Source organism: Sciurus carolinensis, chromosome 13 (genome assembly GCF_902686445.1).
Source record: "Sciurus carolinensis chromosome 13, mSciCar1.2, whole genome shotgun sequence".
Classification (NCBI taxonomy): domain Eukaryota; kingdom Metazoa; phylum Chordata; class Mammalia; order Rodentia; family Sciuridae; genus Sciurus; species Sciurus carolinensis.
Genome location: NC_062225.1, coordinates 90,148,209 through 90,172,351, shown reverse-complemented (window position 1 = coordinate 90,172,351; position 24,143 = coordinate 90,148,209). Strand labels below are relative to the sequence as shown.

The following is a 24,143-nucleotide window of genomic DNA, read 5'->3' as shown; positions in this document are numbered from 1 at the left end:
TGCTGTTTGCCAGCAGCTCTGAGCCTGCTCTGGTGTCCTCGGGTGTCTCCCAGCCGCAAGGGGCCTGGAGGCCGTCTGGTCACGGAGCGCGAGGGTGCAGAGCCCTGGCTCCTGCTGCCTGTGTCTGCTGGCCTTTGCCGAGCTTCTCGCTGTTTGTCACAGAGGAGTTGTTCTCCTCAAGCAGACAGACCACTGCTATTTCTGGGCTGTAAATTTCCAAAGCTTCTTCCCCCTCCACCTCTCCAACCACACACTGGAAGAGAAGTGTGTTTGCAGCTATAATCAGCACACTTAAATACTAGTTAAATGCAGAGTGAGTACAAAATCGGTACAGCTCTTGACCCTGAAAGAAGCTATAAAAATGTGGCAGGGCTGCAAGCCCTCTGGGGACTTTAAAAACAACTTCTAGAGCTCAGTGGGGTTCAGAGCAGCCCAGGGCGCGTGTAAAGGGGGCTGTCAGATTCACTCAGGACTGTGTCTGACACCAAGCAGTCAGGCTACCGACTGGCAAATTCTGTTCTTATTTCATTGTGGGTTTTTTCCTGGATTTTTTTTTAACAGATGCATCGTAATAGGAGTTATTTTCTGGTGAACCCCTCAAAGAAAGCCCCTTGCTCAGTGTCTTCATCATCCAGTGCACAGTCTGCACCTGGGAGAGAGGCGAGCAGGGAGGCAGGAGTGAGAGGTGCCGGCATAGAGTAGAAGACCCTGGGCTCCCGTGGCCCCGCCTCGGCAGGCTCCTTTGCACGCTGTCTTTGCATCTTGTTTCTGGAGTCATCTTGCAGATCCTGTGGCAGTGCCCTCAGCAGAAGAGCAGCTCTTATTAGCCCATAACTCAGATGGCGGTGCTGAGGCATCCAGGGCTGGTAGATATGTAACAGTCTCATAGATGATTTCCAGCTGGGTCTTGAGTCTGAGAATCTCTTAAGATGGAGGGCCTTTGCTTCCTGTGGCCCTCAGTTCTATCCTAATGACACTGTTTTAATCCAGTGACATCCTAGGATGCTGTTCAGCTTCAACCTGAAGAGCCCTCCATGCTGGGAGGCTTGGGCGTTTACAGTGCACCCCTCATGCACCTGCTGGGGATCACACGCTGAGCACTTTATTCCTCAACTGCTGCAACCGTCTGTTTTCTCTGCACCGATACTGCAGAGGTGATTCTTAAATGACAAGCATGTTAAGGTACATGCTACCGAAAGCCCCATCAGTGGCTTCCTGGGCTGTGGGAGCAAGGTTTGGACTCTTCCTGGACCGGTGAACATCTCCTGGTCCAGGCGCATCCTTGCCTCTCAGGCCCTCCACTGTCCCCCATCAGGAAACAGTGAGGACCCCCAGTCAACCCTTAGCCATAGCTCTCGTTTTCCAGGGCACTGACTCCTTGGTCAGGTGTCTGCAGGAAGCTCCCCTGAGAGCACGTCTGTTTGGAAACCCCTTCTCAGTCCATGTGCTTCTGTTGAAACCACACCCTTCTGCCTATTCTCAGGGATGTCCTAGCCGTGGCTGGGCTCTGAGTTCTGTGCAGAAGCATGCATTTGCTGGGTGCTGAGTTGGCTGGGATGTTAGAAGCCACTCAGTGAATGTTTGCTAAATGGAGTAATTGCATTTTTCAAATCCCCATTGCAATTTCCATACGTGTGTGTTTGGAAGGACGTGATGGTGTGCTCGAGGATTCTGCAGCGGCCCCTTGGGCTCTGGTAGTCCCGGCTTGAAGGACATTGCACCAAGAGCTATGGCATTGCTAGGAGAGTGGGCACTGTTCCTGTGTGATCGTGTGACTCAGTCATCCTCAGAACGTGTGGGCTGGTGAGCCTTCAGTTGTGGGCCTCTTGTGATACCCTGGGGAACATCTGAGGCATATTCCTCTTTTCAAATGCTTTTTATAAAAGATTTTAATTTAACTTTATAATTATTATTATTATTATTATTATTATTATTATTATTATTACAGTACTGGGGATTGAATTCAGGAGCACTCTATTACTGAGCTATATCCCCAATCTGTTTTATTTTTTTATTTTAAGAGGGTTTTGCTAAGGTTTCCAGGGCTGACTTTAAATTTGCAATCCTCCTGCCTCAGCCTCTTGCGTCTCTGGATTACAGGCATGTGCCACCATGCTTGGTCCAAATGCTTTTATTTTAAGTACAAGAAACGTCCTTGCTTCCTCCCACTGCTTTTCCGAGCTTGGAGCTTGGAGCTGTGCATCATCTTGGAGGTGCTGTGGCCCATTGCAAGCTCCCCTCCCACGCCATCCGCGTGTGTCTGTTTTTAGCAGCTCCTTATTGGGCCCTCAGCGTTTCTTCTGGGGCTACAGCTGAGGCTGCTAATCTTGGATGTGCCTAGCTAGGCAGTGACAGACTGGGGTGGGGGGTCAGATGGAATTCCAGGGATGCACAGGGATGGCTGGAGGACTGGAAAGTGACAGATGGAAGCAATGGCTGTCTGGGGGAAGACTGTCTTCCGCAGCTACCACGTGGCGAGTCTGGGGTCTGTTCCTGAAAGTTGGAACTTGACCACCACTGTGCTGGGCCTGGGCAGTCCTTCTGCAGGCCACTGCTCTGGGCTGATGCCCCTGGTAAAGGGCAGAAAGCACAAAGGAAGGTTTATAATAAGGATGCGCTCTTCTTATTTTCTTCCTTTTCTGAGGTCACCGCCTGCTTAGGGAACAATGAATGTTGTGCTCTAGCTCAAGCAGCTTGCTGGAAAGGGTGCTATGGCGTGGGGTCCCTAGCCCCCAGCACTAATTGACAGATAACGGTCTTGCGGCCCGTGGAGGATGCTTTCCGTGGCCCAGGCTGCCTTTGTGGCCTAGTCATCCCCAGGCCGTGACTCGCACCTCTAGCCTGCTTACGTGGCAGCCTCTTTCCTGAATCACAGTGGTCAGTTCATGGGACTTTGATGTGGCTTATTTTGTGCCAAACCACAACCTCTGTGTCCACTCTTCTGGGAAAGTCCATGTGACCATAATTGATTTCCCAGAGGGTCGCTGCTGGCTCTCCTTCCAGTCCTATGGGTGTCTCTGTGGAGTCTGGGGGAGGAGGCCGGGAGGCCTGGGCCTGCAGGGATGCTGGTGTGGTTCCCAGGTTGTCCATGGCACCTGCAAGCACAGAACTTAGAGCCATGACCCGCCTCTTCTTCCTTGCCACTTATCAGTGGTCCTTGGGACAAGTGGCCACACTACTTTCGCAGGATCCTAGACCCACACAGTGGGGTGAAATCAGTGTTTCAGTCCTGCTGGGATCTCAGCACCGACAGGCCAGCTGTTCACAGACTGGCTTTGTGCTGGCAGTTTCTTTCCCCGTCTGAATCAAATAGTGTGACTGAGCTGGGGTGGAGGACTTGGGCCCTTTCCCTCCACCACAATGTCCCTGCCTGCCCTGGGCTGCTTCCTGGTTCCGCTCTGCTACCTGTTGTCCCAGGTGACCTAGGCCTGTGGCGCCGCTGGCCTGTCCAGGGCACAGGTGTGTCTGAGCAGGAGGGCCCTTGCGCTGCTCTTCCCCAGACCCCGCACAGGCTGGCCATGCACGTGTCTGCCCCGCGTGGTTTCCAGGTGGTGACCCTCCTGTCCTGGGGCCCTGTAGGGAAGGCTGGAGGCTCACCATCCCACCTCCTTGTCTAAGCTGTTACCCAGGCACCGAAGGGGCTGATGTTTTCACCGAACCATAAGAGAAAGCCAGCCCTACTCAGCTGCTTCCTAAAGCACCTGCAGTTTTGATGGGGTGTGTTTATGTTAAATATTAGGGAGTTTTTTTTTTTTTTTTAAGAAAAAGTTAAAAGCCACCATGCCCTTCAGTTTTGTGATGACTGGTAGTGACTTGAGAACTGTTTCTTGCTGCAGACCTCCAGTGGCCACGTGTGCATGGCACTTGACACCTGTGCCTGGATCTGTTCCCAGCAGCCCCCCACGAGGTGGACACCACCCTTGTCATGTTCCGTCAGCTCCACCATCTGAACGGGAGTGGGCAGGTCCTGCTCTGCGCTCCCTGTGGCTAAGGGTGACCACACCTAAAGTTGGGTCTGCCCGGACGCCCGCTTCCTCTCGCAGGCCTCCTTTCCTGGGGGCCTTTGCACTGCTCTGCGGTTCCCCCTGGGCGGGTTCACCCCAGCACCTGTCTCTTCAGTGCCTACATCACAACTGCGAACCTTAGAGCAATTTATGAAGCAGCTCCCGCTGGCCTCGCAAACCTGCTGAAGGACGTCTGTGCGTAGCGGGTGGGATCTGGGCTTGGTGTCTCCCCATGATGGGGTGATATGGAGGTGGGGCTGCAGAGACCTACGATGAGATCAAGGCCCATCTGAAGACCTCGGGTACTGCACTTTCTCCAGCAGCCGGGCCCCCTAGTTGCACTTTAGACCCTCCTGTCAGGACAGCCCACATCGGGTCACTGGGAAATAGCCTTGCTCCTCTGATGCTTCTATTACTGCCCTTGAGCAGGGGACAGAGGATGCTTCCACTGGAGCACCCTCTTGACCCATCCTGAGTGCCCCTCATGGGGAGGACAGTCTCCAAACTCAGGGGTGAGGTTGGCCCTTTGATGCCTCAAAAGCATCCCAGCCTGTCTGCGATTCCAGAGACCCCTATCTTGGGCTTGGTCCCATGGAGCCTTGGAACTTTCACAAACTGCTCTTCCTGTGGGATGTCTGGGTGTTGCCAGGAGATGGAAACTTCAGGAAAGAAGCAGAGGAGGTGAGAGGTGGTGTGGGAGTGAAAGGCGAGCATAGCACCTCAGCAGATTCTAGAGATTCTGGATTCTAGGTTCTAGAGTCTGCAGATGCAGAACCAGGTCAGAGCTCCTGGGTTCCCGGGACTCACCTGGCGCAGAGCAAGTATCTGCTCTGCAGGTGCCACATGCATCTGCCCTCTTACGGAGATCTCTCTTTCTCTGTGGCCTTTGGTTTCCTGAGACCCTGCCAGCTCTCACGTCTGTGATTCTAAGACCTGGCTTCTCCTGGGGAATGTGCAACCTGACCCTGAGGTCTGGGAGTTGGTTTTGTGGCAGTGGAGCAGTTGGAGGACTGAATGGAAACATGAGAGGACTCAGAAAGGCAGAGTGTTTTCTGCTCAGTGAAGTCCTGGAATCTTCCCGGTTTTCCCCTGGAGGAGGCCAGAGAAGAGGTCAGAGGAGACATCTGTCTGTGGCATGGGATCTCTGCCACAGAGCCTCGGGGGCTGGGGTTTCCAGATCGACTCTCGGAACCCGCCCTACACTTCTGAGTTAGCCTGGCAGGAGCTTGCTGCTGACTCTGGGTGGAGAGCTGCCGCTTCATCCACAGGTGAGTTTGCATTTACAGAGTCCATTGGGCTTTTGGGTCACCAAGGAGTGGCCACGGATGCACCGAGGAAAGCAAGGACCACAACACATCACCAAAGAAACAGCACTGTCTTGAGTATAGGGAGCAAGCCATTGTCGCTTGCAAGTATGGAAGTGTAGAGAAAAGATCATTGAAGACCCTTGGTTTGCTCCCTCCTGGAAAAGGCACATTTCCCCTAATGACCCTCGGTTTCCTCATCTGTGAGAGGCAGAGGCCTTGCCAGACAATCTCCAGCCCCTTCCACATCTGAGAAGCCCCTGGCGGAGGCACTAGGCCCGAGTGGGCCCCGAGGACATGCACATCCTTTGCCAGCTCAGCGCTGCAGGGTTCAGGCTGTGCTTACACACAAGTGGCTTGTTTACTTCCTTTAGCAGGAAGAAACTGAAGAAAGTACTGGCCTGCACTTGATTTTGAAATTGGCAGTGAAGTGACTGTGTGAAGTCATTGGTCAGCATGATGCCAATTTAAAATGTGTGTGAGTGTGTGTGTGTGCTCACGTTTGGTAGTGAACGGTTTTTTTTTTTTTTTCTTTTGTTTTGTTTTGTTTTGTTTTGTTTTGTTTTTAAGTCTACTCTAATGTCTGAAATGAAACCTGGTTTGTTGAATGTCTTTCTTGGCTCATAGTTTTATGGTTTGTCTTTCATACTCAGACCTTTTCTGATCATTTTTTTTAAGAGAGCAGGTGATACTTTGGGAATCAAAAAAGTATTAAATGCTCTGATTTCTTAGACCTGAGGTTGACAAGCCCATGGGTTGCTTCCTAGGTGTTAGTTTTCTGGCTTCCATTGCACTCGGATGTTGTGATAGCAATTCCGCGCCATGCAGGGCCGATAGGAAAGACCAGCTGATTCCTAAGGGTGGAGGCAGTTTTGAGATTGATCCCGTGCGGGCTGCTGTCCGCCTCAGCTGCTGTGGTTGAGACGTTTGATACAGATCCAACTGCGAGGATGTTATCATGTTTGGAGAGACGAGTCTGCACAGTAGGGACATAATTCTACTTTGTTTCAGAAGCCACGTGGCCCTGGAGGGGATCCTTGAAGGACTCTCTCTGGCTCCCTCAGGTCCAGCCTTCACCGAGCACTGTCCACTCTGGTCCTCCTGCTGGCATGCTTTCAACTCACGCAGCAGTACCCCCTGCTCTCCGGAAGCCCAGCGCAAACCTTCCTCGTGCACAGGCCTTCCTGATGGGGCCGTCTAGAACCAGTGCTCTCTCCCCAGGGCACGCCAGGCTGCATACGGTGCTCCAGAGACTGTGCTACCCTGTCTGGCTGGCATCTGGAAGTTGTTGCGTACCGAAGGCTGGTGAAGTTCTGTGCCCCACCAGTCCCTGACCACCTGCTTCCTGTCTGTAAACTCAGGTGCCCGCGGTGGCTGTGGATTTGCCCTCTGAGGAAGGCGACGCTCCTGACGCTCACGGGCAGCCACAGAAGCACTGGTCACCTGGGCTGCTCACGCCCAGCCAGCTTCCTGAGGCAGGGCGATGCCCTGTCCTGAGGCAGGGTGATGTCCCGCCCCTAGCCCGTAGCTCAGGCCCTCTGCAGAGACCTGGGAACCACCGGACAGGCCTAGCTTATCTCCAGGTTTAGGGCCTGGATGCCATGTTGACCTTTGGGGGTCTTTGTGTGGTCACTGAGGGAAGACGATGTATTGGAATGGTGGTTTTCTAGGATGGGCAGATGAGGTGACCAGGAGAGAAGCCAGGAGACGTACCTGGGTGAGAGCCAGGTTCCCTCAGGAGGAGCCATTGCCTCACAAACTTCCTGTGGCTCATTTCTTAAAAACGTTTTTTTATTTGGACCTTTGAGTTACACATGGCACTAGGTGTATTTTGACATGTCGCACATGCATGCCGTATACCTTCCCCTTCTGTGGTCGTGCATGACGTGGAGTTGACGCTGGTCGTGTATTCATATGCCAACACGGGAAGTGGTGTCTCTGCCATTGCACCCCCCCCATCCTTCCCCTTGTTCCCCGCCGTCCAATCCCGTGAGCCTCCACTTGTCCATCCCCACCGTCTGTAGCAAGTCAGTGTCTGCATATCAGAGAGGACATTCGGCCTTTGGTGTTTGGGAGACTGGCTTATTTCACTCAGCATGATCCACTCTTTACAAGCAAGTGTCATGATTTCTTTCTTCTTTATGGCTGATGTCCCACATTTTCTTTGTCCTTTCCTCTGTTGATGGGCACCCAGGTTGGTTCCAGGGTTTAGCTACTGTGAATCGAGCTGCTGTGGACATTGAAGTGGCTGTGTCACGGTAGTGTGCTGATTCTGTGCCCTTTGGGTATATGCTGTGGCTCATTTTTGAGGACACCTTTTCTGGACTGTGCCTTCCACAAGGAGATACTGAGGTCTAGACTGAAAGGGTCGCCGGCAACACTCTGGGTCCCCAGGAGGTATCAGCCTTTGCCTCCAGAGAACGTGAGCCCGACCTGTGGGAGCATCTGGCCACCCGAGGAGTCTCTGGGCTGCAGAGTCAGCAGCACATTCTGATCAGACCCGGCCCTGTCCTGGCATCGCCTGTTCCTCGGGGCTGGCCGTGCCTGGACCACGCTGCCACCTGACTACGGAGACTTTGGTTGTCGCGGAGGGATTCTCCTTGGCTGGTGTTCCCAGGCTCCCCCACTGTTTCTGACTTCACTCCCTCTCAGGAGGCGTCTGGTGGTTGAATGTGCCACGTCTCTTGGCAGCCACCAGACTGCGCCTCCAGGGCCTAATGTGGCACAGTGAGGACGCACTGTGTCAAGAGGACCCAGACGCTACTCAAGGACTTCCCCGCCTCCTCCTGTGAAGTCGTGTAGCAAGTCCCCCGCGTGTCTAGGGTAGAACCCTGGGTTTCCAACTCCTGTGCCCCTGTGTGCCAGCCACCTGCTGAGGAACCGAAGCCATCCAAAGGAGCTCACTCCAGTCCCTGCGCCCAAGCAGCCGAAGCAGGCAGCACCCTGGGGCTCGCTCTGCACCAGCCATGCCTGCGCACCCGAGAGCTGTCCCTGGCCGCTGTGCGGACGTGGGCCAGGGCCTGCCTCATCTGCCTGCCGCACCCTCTCCATCATAGGCTGGGCTCTGCAGTGCCAAGTGACGGGGCTTCAAAGGAAAAGGAAGGAGACTAATGAACGGCATTGCAAGCACGGTGGGGATGGACAGGAAGAATCCGGACCTGGGAGCCACTCAGGCCCTGTCCGCATTCCCGCCCTCCAGGGCCTGTGCCTGTGGTTTTGACCAGGGTGACAGGAGGGGCGGGGATAAAAGTGGAGTTAGTGCGCCACACGGTGCTCCGTGCCTGTGCGTGCAGTCACTTCACCTGTGGTCTCTTGTGGACAGTGGGACCCACAGGAGTCCCTCGTCCCCCATCTCAGGCCTCTTGATCGGACATTTCAAGAACTGCGAAACAGCTCTGAGGGTGACAGGCTGTGCTGGGCCCCGGGACCCTGGGCCCGCGGCGAGAGGAGGAACCAGCCCTGGCTCGTGGAGGGGGGTACGTTGGGCCACCACAGGAGGTCCAGGTTCTTGGTGGTTCCTGTGGGGGCTCCGGGGGGCTCCTCCAGCCCCCAGGCAGCCGGATAAGCCAGGTGGAAGCTTCAGCCCCTCCCAGCAGGCGGTTGTCTCTCTGATACCTGATTTTGGAGAGGTCTGTGCACTCAGACCCTCACCGAGTTTCAGGACCTGTGCCTTAGAGTGGGACAGCGTGTGAAGGTTGGCTGCAGGTGGCTTTGCTGCGTACACCTGACTTCAGCGCACCTGTGCAGTTGGCAGGCCCACCGTGCCGTTGTGGAAGGCGTTGCCGGATTGCATCTTAGGATTTCCTAGATGAAGTGTCCCCCTCGTTTTCCTTACAAACAGTGAAATCAGCACAACACCGAATCAATTTTTCTTGGTCGTGACTGGCAATGTTAGAAGGCTCTCCCTCCTTTATCTACCACATGGTTATGTTTTTATTTAGTGGATGGACAATTTGCCCATCTGTTTATTGGGATTTTTCATTTATTTCACTTACAGCTTTTCAACAGGGTGTGCGTGTTTATTTCAAGAGAGAGAAAAGTTTTAGTGTCATTCAAAAAAGAAAGGGTGGTGCATCCCTGAAATCCCAGTGACTTGAGAGGCTGAGACAGGACAACAAGTTCAAGCCCAACCTAGGCAACTTAGCAACACCCTGTCTTAAAGTAAAAAAAAGAAGAGATGGAGAAGTAGCTCAGTCTACTGAACCCTGGGTTCAGTCCCCACAACCAAAAATGAAGGAAAATGGAAAAAAGGAAAACCCAGCAAATGCCAGAGCCACATATTCACTGTTGATGGAGTTGCTCACTGAACAAGTCTGTCCTGCCCTAACCTTCCAGGCAGTGTTTGTACCTAACTTCTTAAAGCACATATTTAATAGTAGTAGCAAAAGGTGGTGGTTAGATCATTGTGGAATGGTGGTGGAAGGATCATCGTGACAATATTGACCAAAGAATCTTTGGAACATTTTCAAATGGTATTTTTCAAATGTTGGATATTTTCTTCACCTTCCAGCTAGGATGCAGAAATAAAAAACAAGAGCCACTTAAAGACTGAACAGTCTAGCTGCTGTAACCACCATGTCTCCTCTGAACCTAGAAAATTGTCCCTGAGGTTTGTTTGGGGAGGTGGATAAATTGCCGGTGGAGAAATCCCAATCCCCGAATATCTGAAGCATCCCGCTATTAAAAGCGTATTTTAAGGTGAAGATTAATAGGTGGAGCTGAATTCCTTTCACTGACCACCCCACCCTTGTGTTTTTGAAGTTCAGTAAATATTGGTGTGTGGACCTGATTCAGAGGCTGTTTTGAGGCAGCTGGAGAATTTCAGCTTTGTTGGTCAGAAGGACGCCAGGCTATGGTGAGCCAGGTGGGCAGCGGGTGGGGGTCGGCGCGGGGCTTCTGCTCTGGCTTTCCTGCAGGTGGGCGGGGCCGGGCTGGCTCTGCCTGTCCTCCTGGGCGCTTCTGCCTGGCAGCCCTCCTGTCCTCTCAGCTGCACGGTTCTGCCCTGCACAGACCCCTTTTCCCGGCGGATGGCTTTCTTGTCCCCGCCTCCTTCCCCCAGAGGATCTGGTCCCACCCTGTGGGACGACCTCCTTCCAGAGACTCTCCTGGCAGTTCTTTGCTGCTTCTTTTGCCCGGTCACTCCGGGTCCTCACGAGTTCACACCATTATCACAGATTCTAACCCTCAGGGTGTATTTAGGCCCTTCCTCCAACCAGAGGCCGATTCACATGACAGACCACAGGTCGCGCTTTGTGAAGGGTGGTCAGAGCTGGCCGAGGGCTGGTCTGTCGTCTTCCTGGGAAAGCCCCTTGGGCACGTGGCGGCCACAGCACGGGGAGGAGGAACCGGGGAAGAGGACGCCCGGCCCTCAGAGCCCAGGCCCAGCTGGGCACGCCTGCCTTCCTCTGCAGACGGCCCTGCGGCCGAGGGGAGCGTGGGGCCTGGAGCAGCCTTCAGTCAGGGGCACAGCTGGCAGGTCAGTGCCCCGGGCTCATGCCTCTTAGAGGAGGTGACGAAGAGGCAGGTGTGACTGTGGCTTCCCAGGCTCCCCTCGCTAAACATCCTCTACCATGGTGGTGACGTGAGGGAGGACCCTCGTCTCTCCTTGCCTGCCTCCGTTCTCCAGGACTCGCTTCTCCCAGCTAAGTCACGTGCGCAGGAATCATTGTCTCTGGGTTTGGCCTGGGTGCAGACTTGCGTTCTCCTCGCGGTGCCAGGAGGGGATTCCCCAGGGCCTGCTGGGAGAATCAGCTGCATCCGAGGCTTGCACGCCCCCGAGGCAGGAAGCACTACCTGCTGGATTTCAGGCTTCCTTCTCTGGTGGACTGCGTCAGCATTTCACAGAGCGTTGGCGTCTCCGGGAGGTGGGGCTCTGCGTGCCCTGAGTTGAGGTCTGTGGCAGGGAAGTGATGCCTCTCAGAGGAGTCTTAATGCTGGGACTTACGGGACAGCGGTCTTGAACGGTGTCCTCTCACACTATGGCTGTTCCTCCTGAGGGTGCTGCACTTACGACAGGGAACAAAGAGAAGTTGTAGATGGGGACAGAAGCTATTGACCAAGACAGTGTTATGAAAAGACAGTGGGGCAGGGAGCCCTGGGCCTGCATGCAGCCGCCACCCCACCCTGGCCAATCCTTAGTCAACCTCCGTCCCCTCTCTGGGCCACCTCTTTGAGGGCTGAAGAGATAAGGTCTAGAAGCTTCTGGCTTTCCTTATTTTCTTTAGAAAACACAGTGTGAACATATCCTAGAATATGTCTTGGTAGACATATTCCGTGGTCTTGGTAGATGTGTTCCGTGGTCTTGGTAGACACGGTCCATGGTCTTGGTAGACGTGTTCTGTGGTATTGTTAGACATGTTCCGTGGTCTTGGTAGACATGTTCCGTGGCCTTGGTAGATGTGTTCCGTGGTCTTGGTAGGCACTTTCCGTGGTCTTGGTAGACACGTTCCATGGTCTTGGTAGACGTGTTCCGTGGTCTTGGTAGACGTGTTCCGTGGTCTTGGTGGACGTGTTCCGTGGTCTTGGTAGACGTGTTCCATTGTCTTGGTAGACGTGTTCCGTGGTCTTGGTAGATGTGTTCCATTGTCTTGGTAGACGTGTTCTGTGGTATTGGTAGACGTGTTCCAAGGTATTGGTAGACATGTACCGTGGTCTTGGTAGACGTGTTCCGTGGTCTTGGTAGATGTGTTCCATTGTCTTGGTAGACGTGTTCTGTGGTATTGGTAGACGTGTTCCAAGGTATTGGTAGACATGTACCGTGGTCTTGGTAGACGTGTTCCGTGGTCTTGGTAGGTGTGTTCCGTGGTCTTGGTAGACATGTACCGTGGTCTTGGTAGACGTGTTCCGTGGTCTTGGTAGACATGTACCGTGGTCTTGGTAGACGTGTTCCGTGGTCTTGGTAGGTGTGTTCCGTGGTCTTGGTAGACGTGTTCCGTGGTCTTGGTAGAAGGAGGGGCAGGGAACACTCAGGACTCAGAGCAGATGCTCACTGCCCGGCAGACTGCTGGTGGCCAGCCCTTCTCCAAGCCCTCTCCCCTTGGCCAGCTCGAGCCAGCAGCTTATTCTGGAAGCACAGAAGAGACTGCAGTCTCTGGATGTGCTGCTGCGTCCTGCGGGATGACGCCTGGGCTCAGCACGGCAGCTTTCTGTCCCTAGCCAGGCGCCGCTGCCCTGCTTACAGGAACCCCACACTCTCGTTAAGACTTTCTTCCCCAGCTCTACAAAATGGCCCCAGAATGACCCATAAATTTGTTTTCTTACAAACTAACTTAGCCGCAGGTTGGCAAAAACAAACTGCGTCTTCTTCAGACGGGGGATGCTTGGAGCTTTGCAGAGCAGCCGCCAGCACCTGGAAGGTCCTCGCACACCGCGTGGAGACAGCAGCTGCCACGCCCCTCGGCGGGCTGCACTCAGGAGTCCCCTCCCGTCTCTCCCATGGAGCGGGGAGGCTGGTGCATCGCAGCAGTGCCTGTGGTCAGCGAGGCCCAGGCCAGGGCCTTGTGGCCCCAGCATGGACCACGGGAGCAGCGTCTGCACCCACACAGGCCCAAGGCCTCCACCCTGGGCTCGGGGACCACCTTTCTCAGAGCGAGGGTCTCAGAGCGACGAAGATGACGTCATGGTTCCTATCCAGCAGTGTCACATGGTGCTCCCCAGTCCTCACTGGGACCTGTGGGTCAGCTGCTGTTGTGGGGTGGGTTGTGTCCCCCAGCCACTGTTGAAGTCCCCACCCCAGAGCCTCAGAGAGGCTGACCTGAGTGGGCCTTTGTAGAGATGCCCAGGGTGACACGAGGTTCCTGGGCATCTTGACTGGTGTCCTTATGGGAAAGAGAAGTTGGCAGACCGACACACCCACAGGGGTGGCCCTGAGCCAGCAGCCACCCACAGACCAAGGAGGGCGGCCAGGGCTGGTCCCGCCTCACCTGCGACACCACAGAACAGGGTCACAGACGGTGTGGAGGAAGTGCCCATCTCTGGTACATTGTGAGAGCATTCCGGAAACTGGTACAAGTACTGCTGTGTTGAGGAGACCAGGCCCTGGTGAGCTCAGGAACTCACCCAAGACCCCGGAGAACAGAGGCTGTGCACCCAACTCTGTGGCAGCCTGCACCTTCCCTCTGCAGCAGCTGCAGGCTGGGCCACTGGCCAGCCTCAAGCCCTCCCACAGCCTCCTCTCTGCTCCAATTTTTGAGCCCAACCTGTTGTCTCCATATCATAACCTATACAAAAGTTAGTGCATGAAATTAATTGCAAAAAATGGAAACCAGATCTTCAGGACACGTGTCCGTGCACCCACCCAGCTCACTCTCGGCTCTGTCACCGGCATTCCTGAGCACCTCTCTCGCCTTTCTTGGCCACGTTTCTCGTGGTCCCTTCTGGTGTCAGGAGGTCAGCCTGCAGCCCGTGGAGAGTCTGGGCAGTCTGGACAAGCAGCCGCCTCTTGCTGTGCTCTCACGCTCTGCTCGCCGGTCTCCGGCTGCCCTTTTTCCTCGTCCCTGTTGCAGAAGCTGCAGCTGCCTGGGCATCAGCCCCTCAGGAAGTTTCACGGGGCCCTCTGGGGACAGGAGTGCAGTGTCCCTCCCGTTGCCCAGCCTCTGGACCGTTGCCTGGTTTCTTACTGCTCCATTCGTCTGGGTCCTTGAGTCGGCTGTGTGAGGCCTGGCGTGTGGAGGGGCGGGGCGTGTGGAGGGGCGGGGCGTGTGGAGGGGCGGGGCGGGCCCCAGTGCCCAGCCGTCCTGTGTGCCATTCCTTCCCGTTCAACCTGTACCGAGCCGAGGGATGCTCAGGGCCAGTGTGCGGCGTGGCCTGAGCCGCAGTGACTGACAGACTGCATGCCTGGGGGGTCTGCTGACAGCGCGGTGGTCCCGGGAGGAGCGAGGGTCTCCTGGCCGGGCTCTCAGGCAGCCCTCTCGCCTCCTCCACTTCCGGCAGTGCTCAGGCCTGGGCCTGGGTCTGCAGCTTGCTAAACAGCTGGTCACGTGTTGCAGAAGCAACCCTCCCTGCCATCTCCGTGTGAAGGGCCGGCCACGCGGCTGCCCGGGGCATCGGCGTCCTCCCTGCTGATGGGGTTCTGCCCTCGACTCTGCCCCTGGTGATCTTATCGGATGCGGGCTGCCGGCCCTGCCAGTTTTGGTTTGGATGTGGACTGAGCTCCCAGGCCCCGCGTGTCTTTCCCTGCTGCCCGCCTCTCTGTAGGACCCGGAATGATTCTGCTGTAGGATAATCAAAAAGGGCAAAGTAGCCATTTCTAGACTTCCTACTTGGATCTTTTGACCTTAGTGTGGTTTTCTCTCTGGTCTTTCCTTGCTGGTTTCAATGAGGGAGCGTTTGCAGGTTGGCTCACGAGGAGAGTCCTTGAAGGAGGAGGCTCATTTCCTTTTGCACAGACCCTGGGTGGGACTGGTCCTTCTGCCCACCCCAGTCCTGCCCACAGCCTTAGCCAAGTCACTGCAGTAAGCAGGGCACCCGGGCACAGCCACTGCTGCAGAAGCCCAGCAAGAGCATGCGCAGAGTGGGCTCCGACCTCCCCCGTCCGCCTCCTCCCCCGTCCTCCTCCCTGCAGCGGGACTTTGGGCACAGGCTCGAATGGCAGGGCCGTGCTGCAGCAGGACGGAGTGAGTCCGAATGCTGCAGCACTTCCTTGTTCATCTGTCAGACTTTGGGAGATGACTTCCCCCATCCACAGAAGTGAGTTATGTAACTTCCTGTGTTCACCCCCGACTTACCCTCTTAAACTGCACATCAATCTGAATGTTTAAAACGTATTTTTCCTTTTTAGAGCAACTTTTCAGGTGGGCAGGACTGAACGGAAACAGCCCCAGGTGGCTTGTTCTGTGGGCTAACTGCTGTTTCTGGAGAGGAATGTGGCACTGGAAAGTTCCCCTTGACAACCGCTCCCTCTCTGGCTTCCTCTCTTCCCGGCCTCCAGCATATGGACTGTCTTACCAGAGAGGTTTGCCATTGGCCACACATGTTTCTTAGGACCAGAGTTAGTAAGTAACCAGCTGTGTCTTGGTTGTGTCCCATCCAGGCCCGGCACTGCATGTGCTGGTAAGGGGAAGGGCCAGGGTTCTGATCCTGGGCACGTACAGACCCAGACTCCCAGGGAGAGACATCATGCACTTGCGGGCATCTGGCGAAGCCCATCAGTAAGAAGGCTGATGAGGTCAGTTGTGGCTAGACATCCTCTGATGTTGGTGGTGTGGTAACCACAGCAACAGCACCAGCTTCACCAGAGATGCCAGGGAGGCAGAAGTTAGGGTCTGAGCCAGATTGCCTTGGCTTGAAACGAGGCTGTGACATTTACTAAATTCTTGACATTGGGCAAATGGTAGAACTTCAAAACCTCTGTTTTCTCATAAAATGTGGATAAAACTTCCTTGTCCATCTGGAGGAGAGGATTACCTGGGGCAGCGTGCATCCAGTACGACTCACGACAGACCAGGGTGGTGGAGCTGTGTACCAGGTGACTTGCTGCAGCTGTGGCAGGGAGGCTGAGCCAGGATTCAAACCTGCTGACCCCATTCCTAGAAGACTGAAGCCTTCCAGTACAGGATGTCATCTAAGATGTTGGGCTCAGGCCAGGCTCTGTGATAGAGACCTGGGCTCTTGTCCCATGGTTGCCACCTGTTTGATGTAGACCAGTTGGGTTAATTCTGTTGTGCCTTCTGTTTCCCCTGTGTAAGCACAAAAGGACGGGAAGCAGACTCAACGAATTCAGAGAAGCCTTCGTTCCTTCATGGACTTGCATGCCGTTGGGGCACATTTTCCGGATGCGAATTGGCCGTCAGTTGCGGAGGGCGTTTTTGTTTTATAGGGTGCAGTGAGGATGATGTCATCACGTACATGCAGCTTTGACATCCAGAGGCTGGTTGAACAGGTTAAGCTTTAACTTAGGAGGGTGGTTATAAAAAGGTGGAAGCTCGCTGCTGCTGGAAGAGGAGGGTGCAGACCCAGAGGGATGAGCGCTCACGTCCTCCACCCTGTGCCTGGCACCAGAAGGCCAGCATGTTGTCATCCAGCCAGCCCATCAAACGCCCATGTCAGGCGGCCCAGACAGCAGGCCCTTTCCATCACCTGGCAGGTGCAGGTGGGAGTCCCTGAAGAGCTGCCCCGGCAGAGAGGTGGACGAGGACAATGCTGGGAAGCCAATGCCTCTGGGCAGGCTGCAGTGCTGGGAGTGGGTGGTGCTGTAGGAGCACCTCTTTGTCACTGTACCCAGCACTGTTCAGAGCATGGAGATGGCCAGGCTGTGAGGGGGATTCTCAGCACTACAGAGAGCCGTGCCTGCCCACCCAGGTCAGCGTGCCATCTGAGGCTGAACCTGGCTGGCCGCCTGCTTCAGAAATAAGTCCGCTGGAGCCCAGCCATGCTTGGTTCTCCCGTTGTCTCTGGCGGTTCTCCTGCCACAGGATCCGAGGGGGATGGTGGCCACAAAGACCCCGTGGCCCACAAAGACCCACATGCTTACCCCCAGCCCTTGACAGATGACATTTCCTGACCGCTGGCTGCCGCGATTCCTGGGCTTCAGGACAGCACAGCAGTCACTGCAGAAGGAAGGGCGTGGCCTTAGGATTGCGGGGTCCCGGGTCCTGGCTGAGGTGGTGGTGGGCGCCCACTAGTTGGTCTTGGATGGGTCCTTTCCCAGCTGCAGCCCAGGGTCGGAAGGTGGAAGGGGAAGCTGGCTGACTCCTGCTCACCAACTCTGCAGGAGGACTGGCCGATGGGCACCGGCCTCGAGTTGTTGTGGCTCCCGCATGGCATTTCCAGTGTCCTTGCAGAAGTGATCACACAGGGGATTGTGGGTGAGTGGGCTGGGACCACACTGCCCTGGCCAGGCCCTGCCTCCACCACCCATGCCTCTGGCATCAGCAAGCTCCTGAGCCTCCAGGCCTCAGTTCCTCCTTCCGCAGGGGTGATAACACCTACCTCACCCAGCTCTGTGAGTGAAGGGCTGGGGTTTGTGCACCTTGTAAGTCCTGTCGACATGCTGGCCATTTGTCTTTCCTGCTTCCTGTTTGAGTTAACATTGCTTTGTTTTTCCTTGTGGGAAGAACAAACTCATTCAGAAGGCTGGTGCCCTGGCTGTCTTGCTCCCTGATCTGACAGACACTTGTCTAACTCCTCATCTCTGGCAGGCAGTTGAGTCAAAGATATCACACCTTTTGACAATAAAATAAATTTCAGATTTTAAATTAGGAAGAGACTGGTAGGAGAACAGATATACGCTGACGTTTTTGGAACCCGGCTCAGAGAAGAAAACGTGTATGAAAATATCATCTGGAACTTTTCTCCATAATTTATACAATACTGAAATACATTTCCTAACTTCAAGCAGGCAAGTGGAAGTATAGGATGAATAGGCACGACTCCTTGGTTGGAGTGAGACCAGAGGAGGAGTCAGAATATCTGTTTATTCTGAATTACCATAACGGCATTTATGTTTATTAAAATCTTTGTAGTTTTTAAAAATCCATAAGGTTTATGACTGAAATCACTTAAAGTTTGTGGTGAGGATGTCTAACATCTGTGCCGGTCCCTCTCTGCACTGCCCGGGTCTCCCCAGCTCACCAGGTGGCAGTTTCATTAGAATCCCTGGTGTCCCTCGGGTGTGAGTGCAGGAGAGCTCAGGTGCAGGGACCTGAGCTGCTCCCCGCTGCTCCTGGGACACGCGGAGTCTGTGCCCTGGAGACCTGGGGCCTTTCATCCTTCCTGCAGGAAGTGCCCTCCGCGAGCCGCCCCTGGGGTACCAGCAGCGCTCTGCTCGGGCGGGTTCCAGCCTCCTGCGCTCACTCAGCACCTGAGGCTGCCTGCCTGCGTGACCAGACGCCTGCAGGTGGGACGTCAGGTCAGTCGGGGAGAAGGCAGGGTTTCCGCAGACCCTGGCCCATCCCTGCTTCCTGTCTGCCCGGCTCTGCACTGCAGCCACCAGGGGTGCCAGTGGCTGCACCCAGGGCCTCGCGCGACCACAGGAGGGTTTGCCAGACGTTGGAGCTTTTGCACATTTGCTTGCAGTGAGCAGCATCCCGGCGCGGCGAGGTTGGCATTCCTCTTAGGAGCACGTGCGCTGGGGGGAGTTTTAAGGGCACTGGTTACAACTGCAGAGTCTTGTTCTTTGACACCCTTAGTTCCGTTTTACTGCTTTGACTGGTCTGATACCCCTTTTGAAATAGTGTTCCAGGCGCTTCCACATGTCTGATACTCCAGGAAATGCTGCCACCGGCATTTTCTTGCCGCATGGCTTTGCGCCACAGACGCACTCCCGCAAACCGGGCTGGACACTTTAACATGCGCCATCAGGGCCACAGCTTGGCCCTCGAGGTGGTCTCTGTCTTCACTTGTCACCGTTAGCCATGTCCTTTTCCTAGTTTCTCCAGGACTGTAACTGCGCTATCACAATTTTTGCAATTTGCCATCGAGTTGTTAGGAGGAAAATGAGCCCTATCATCCTGCACACCAGTAGTGAGGGTGCAGGGAGGAGCCCAGGAGCCCAGGAGCCTGGCCAAGCTTGCAGGGCGGGCCCAGGGCGGGCCCAGGGTGGGAGCCAGGCCTGCCTGCTCTCAGGAACTGGGCTGGCTCCTTTCCACTCAACTGCAACCCACCCACACGCAGGTGCCTGGATTTTCAATTCTGAAAATTCTAACATCAGATTTATTGGGCCCGAATCAACACTGAACGTCAATGGTCCTTGTTTAACAAGCGGTTTTATTTTGCTGCCGAGAAAATTGCACCTCGTTGCTGGCAGTAATCAAGTCATTCGCTCAGTAAATATTTACTTACCACAGGGCACATTGTACCACATAGTTGGTACTACGTGGGCCTCGATGCTCCCTGTCCTAGGCAGCTTCTACCTGGCCCAGGAGGTGCCTTCTAGAACTGGGGCTGCGTTTCCCCTGTGGTGAGTTCTGGGGTATCACAGGAAGTGTTTTGACTGCTTTCTCTGGGGCGCACTCTGTGCTAATGCTGGTATAAATTCCTGGGCTACCGCGGTTAACAAAGCAGCTGCCCTCCTGGATGTCCAGTTCTGGACAGAGAAACAGAGCAGACAGGAGAGAAGCCGAGTGCTAGGCAGCGAGGGTGGTCCTGTGTGGGGTGGGATTGGTGTTCACTGTGCACCCCGGGGAGGCACTGGCTGTCCCAGGGAGCCTGAGAGGCTGATGAAACTGTGTTGTGCCAGGTGTGTGCTTGGCTGGACCCCCAGAGACTGCACCCACCTCCCGTCCCTCCTGTTCACATAGGCCGAACAGGACAGGGGAAGGGCCAGGATGCCTGTGGCCCTCTGTTGCCCTGAGGAGCAGAGATCTGCATCTTTTTCATAGCTGGCCTCTGTGTGGCGGAGCCCCGGGACAGCCTGGGGGCGAGGAAGACGTTGGTCGGAGGTGGTGGGCGTGTTGTTTTTGGTGCTGTAATTTTGTACTGATGCTCCAGTGACTGAGGAGCTGTGAGTCCTTCAGGACACCCGGTCCCATTAGACCCATTACCATTTCAGCAACTGTGCCCTCTCCCCAGGCCACCGCCTGCAAGCCCAGGGACCCCTCACAAGGTCCTAGGGGTAAGGACCCAGTGTGGAACGGGGCTGGAAATAAGCTAGCTTTCTAGACTTCGGTTCCCATGGGTCTTCCCAGACGAGCACTTCTCCCCTTGAAGACTCTTCCCAGTCCTCATTGGGGTTTTCCTGGGATTAATTGGAAGTTTTCAGCTCTGTTTTCCTTCGGGAAGAGTTGCGTCAGTTCATCGGATGAGGTGCAGGTCCCTCAAGTCTGGCTCCACACAAAGCTTCATGTCCGGGACACGCAGCTGGCTCTGCATCTGAGCTCGACACTCTTGGTCTGGGGCTTTTCTTCTCTCTTTGTGAATGTCCTCTTGAAACTCAAGCTCAGTTTCTGCATCTGCAGGGGTTGTGGCCACCATGTCAGAACTCATTTTGAGTAAGTGTCGGGCTTGCTGTTCTGTCTAGTGGAGTTTCAGTGTCATTCCCAAAAAGATGGAGAGTGGAGTGAGTCTTGGGTACTTGGGTACTGGGCAAAGGGCACAGGAAGGGGCTTGCAGTGTAGCTGTGGCTGAAGCCTCTCCATCTCATGTCCGTGAGATGGCAGGTGCCCCCGGGTGTTAGGACGGACGTTGGCTGGCGCTGGCCGTGAGGAACAGCAGAGGGTTTCTGTGTGAGTGTGGTCAGGGAAGTTGAGCTCTGGGCTTGTTTCTGCATCCTGGCCCCTGAAAGGTCTGTCCCTGACCTTCTTAAGCCTTCTTCAACACCTGGTGGACTCTCAAATGGAAAAGATTTTCTTCTTAGGTGTGAAAGTTAAAAGAAATGGCTGTCCTTTCCCAGGGCACCTTCTTGTGATCCTAAAGGTGAAAGGGACACGTTGGCAATTGTGCCTTCGTGTGGGGAACATGAGTTGCTGCTCACGAATGAGCTTTTCTGAGCTCCAGGGCAGCCCGGAGCAGTGCACCTGCTCCCTGGAGCTTGGTGGACCCTGGGTGTAGAGGGGCATTGAGTTCAAATCCCGTATGTGCCACTTGATACCTTGATACTGGGCAAGTTGTGTACCTTTCTGAAACCCAATTCTTCATCTGTTGAATGAAGATGATCGGGTTGACTTCATCTCTCCCTGGCGTTGACTGAATTGCAGAATACAGAGTGGAGTGCAGAGCCGTTAGGAGACACGCCTCTGATTCCAGGTGTATCACCAGACGCTGTGAGTGACTGGCGAGAAGATGGGTGCCTGGGGCCCCTGTGTGGCCAGTTGCAGGGGTCCTGGTGTCACCTTTGTGGGCACACAGTCCTTGGAGAGGAGGAGCCATCCTTTTTGCCCCAAAGAAGCAGGCACTGCCCAGTGGAGCCTAGTATGTTCCTGACCTAGTTAACGAGGCAGCAGTGGACAGCAAGATACAGCACTCCTGTTCTTTGAATAGGTCTATTTAGGCTCTGCAGGCCTCACCCTGCAGAAGTGACTTGGGGATTCCTAGGCGTGTAGCGCTTGCTCTCTATAAAGGAGGGCCTTTGAACAGTTCTCAGACCTTATTACATTGGAAAAGAGTCCAGGCCCCGTGACATAGAATGCCGTAGCTTCTGCCCAGCTGTGGCAACAGTGGGTCATAAAGATCAATGATTAGAGGTCCGCTCACTCTCTACCCAGGGGTGGACAGGAGAGTTTGGAAATGGCGTAGAGAGGAGACTTTCCTGAAGGGGCTGCAGTCTCCAGGTCAGGGAAGCCAGAAGTGTCCTCCTGGTGGGACTTGCCTGTTGTGGTGGGCGTCAGATGTTCCTGCACCAGCTCTGGACAATGGGGTGGATGGGGGCAGCCTGCCAGGTGGACTGGGCAGTGGCCTCTCCTTGTGCCCAGTGTGGGCTGCATGGCAGGCTCCAAATGGCACCAGGGGATTTCAAGACCCCAGTTTTCTTTTCCAGAAGAAGTGTCCTGGGAGCCGATGCCTGAGCCTTGGGCTGTCCTCTCCCTCAGAGGCTGGGTCTTCATGAGCTCGGTGTGAGAGGGGAAGGTGGAGACTGAGAAGCAGTGACACCTGCGGGAACCCAGCTGTGCAGAGTCCCAGCTGCCAAGCCTGGGGCCCTCCTGAGGCTCAGGGTGGAGACAGAGAGGAGCCCGGCCTCTACTTGCTGGTCTTCCCAGCAGCCCAGCTCCCACAGGCCCACTGTTGTGCAAATGCTGAGGCCTTGCAGGACGCAGGTGGCTCCCGTCCTCTTCTTGGTCCTGACCTCTGACCCCTCTCCAGGAGGACTTCTGGCAGGGATTCTGGCAGGATTTCCTGACTTTGGGAGCTTTGTTCAGGAGTTCTCCCGGTGGCCCCATGCACCTCACTGAGCCCAGACTCAGAAAGCCGAGGTCGGCGCCGTCTGTGAAGGTGTGGGCTCCCATGGCCTCCGATGCTTTGCTTGTGGCTTGTTTCCTTTATAATCTTTGAAAGTGTGAAAAGGAAGCAGTCTCATCTCGAGGGCTGTACCAAAGGGGGAAAGCCCGACCCAGACTCGAGACTCTGCTGCAAGGGCTGGGGTGCCCGTGGAGCCAGCACCTGCAGAGGCCCCAGGGACACACATCCTGAGCCTGTGGGCAGGTGGGGACGCTGCGCACCCGGGCCCAGGACCCGGCGATGGCAGCTCCGTCCTTCCCCTGTGCTTGTGGAGGCTGGAAGCCCTGGACCTCCCTCACCGCGGCCTCCTGCCGCCTGCCAGCCCAGCCCCACACGGCCAGCTTGTCCCCACGACTCAAATGTACCTACTGCCACAGCCAGTGGGTCATTGGGCCTGGGGGACAAAGCCCAGGGCTCCTCCGTGGACTCTCACCGTCACTCCAGCAGAAGCGACTTTCGGGCCATGCTGTGCCCTCTGCCCCGAGGAAGGGTGCCCAGGGCAGTCTGGGCCCCGCCTGGCCCTGCTGACGTCTCCTGCCCAGCACACGTGCCAGCTGACGGTGCTGTGTACGTTTCTGGTTGTCTTGCTTATGTTTGGTCTCCCCAGTAGACTAGGTTTTTGGAGGCAGGAGTCTGCCTCTGCTGGTCCCTGTCTGCACGTCCGGGGCAGGAGCAGCACAGAGCCTTGGGTCTGTTCCTGGGCGACTGGAAGGAGGACTCGACTCCAGCGCAGCCTGTGTGAGCGCAGGGCACTTCTCGCTTCCCTCGGGCCTTACTCGCCGGGCTTGTTTTGATTTGGCCCCAGACGGGCCCTGTGTGGGGCTCCACGGGACGTCTCGATGCCCGTGTGCGCCTGGGGTTCAGACAGGGCGAGCACTCATCTCAGGCGCTGCCATTTTTCTGTGGTGAAGTGCGGTCTTAGCAGCCGGGTGGACTTCGGGGAACACTGGCGCATAAAGCCACATGTGTTTGGTGGTCTTGTGGATCCCAGTGTCCCCAGCCTCTGGGACTTGGCTGGTGGTGACCTGCCCCTGGGTGAAGGCAGGCTTGGCTTCCCCGTGTTATGTCAGCAGCCATGACCCCAGGAGCTCATCCTGCTGGGCCATGAGGGCCTTCGTGGGGCCCTGTCTCCTGCTCTGGAAGGTAGACGGGCTGTGTGCCACGGAGAATGGTGGTCTATCCTCTGTCTTCCGTGTCTCCCAGTCTCTCCCCTGTTTCCTGTCTGCTGGGAAAGCAAAGACAACCACAGACTCAACGCCACGTCAGAGCTTCCGACCCTGGTGTGCGGGGATCGGCGCTGAGTTTGGGACTCTCAAGCTTGACTTCATCTTCTGGCAGAAGTTCCTCCAGAAAGAACAAGCTGCAGCCGACATGGAGGAAAGAGAGGAGGTCCAGCCGCTCCCAGGGCTTCTCTGAGCAGATTCCTGGCTGTTAGTACCACTTGTTTCCTCCCCTTTCCATCACAGTGAGGTCTTCAGAGGTGCTTTGGCTGTGACTGTTAAGGCTGCTGCCCTGTGGGCTTTTGTAATCCTGAGGCTTACAACAGTGCTTAGAACTTTCTGGAAACCAAGTGTCTGTTCCCAGGATGCTGATAATGGGTCAGTGGAAGACTGGGGCCAGGCAGTGTGGGAATACGGAGGAAGGGCGTTGCAGGAGGGTCCTCAGGAGGTCTGGATGACACTGGACAGGACCCCACTTGTGATCACTGGTGCGTGTTGCTGTGACATTCTGTCTTTGTCACTCCCTCACTTTGAGATCCCTTCTGCTATGACTGAGGAGCTAAGTCACGTGACTTCAGGCCAGCCGGAGGAACGAGGGCTTCAGAGTTAGAGGTCAATGCTTCCAGGAATCCGGAAGCCAGCTCTCCAGCCAGCTCCCTAGATGCAGAAGGGGCCACTGGCTGTGACAGCACAGTGTGGCCTCAGTGTCCCATGGTCAACCATCCCCAGAACTGAGGCCAACACAG

The 24,143-nt window shown here is 55.5% G+C and overlaps 1 protein-coding gene across 4 annotated transcripts in view; it reads left to right on the top strand.

Annotated features, from left to right (window-relative positions):
* Window positions 1-24,143, top strand: part of Rnf144a (ring finger protein 144A) — a 100,885-nt gene that overhangs the window by 35,280 nt on the left and 41,462 nt on the right. Inside the window, exon 1 of one of the 4 annotated variants that reach the window (XM_047523230.1) lies at window positions 10,765-10,784. The exons of the other annotated variants lie outside the window; for them this stretch is intronic. The gene's annotated coding sequence lies outside the window, so the exon portion shown is untranslated. Of the gene's footprint in view, window positions 1-10,764; window positions 10,785-24,143 lie in introns of those variants that run through there. 4 annotated transcript variants of the gene reach the window in all.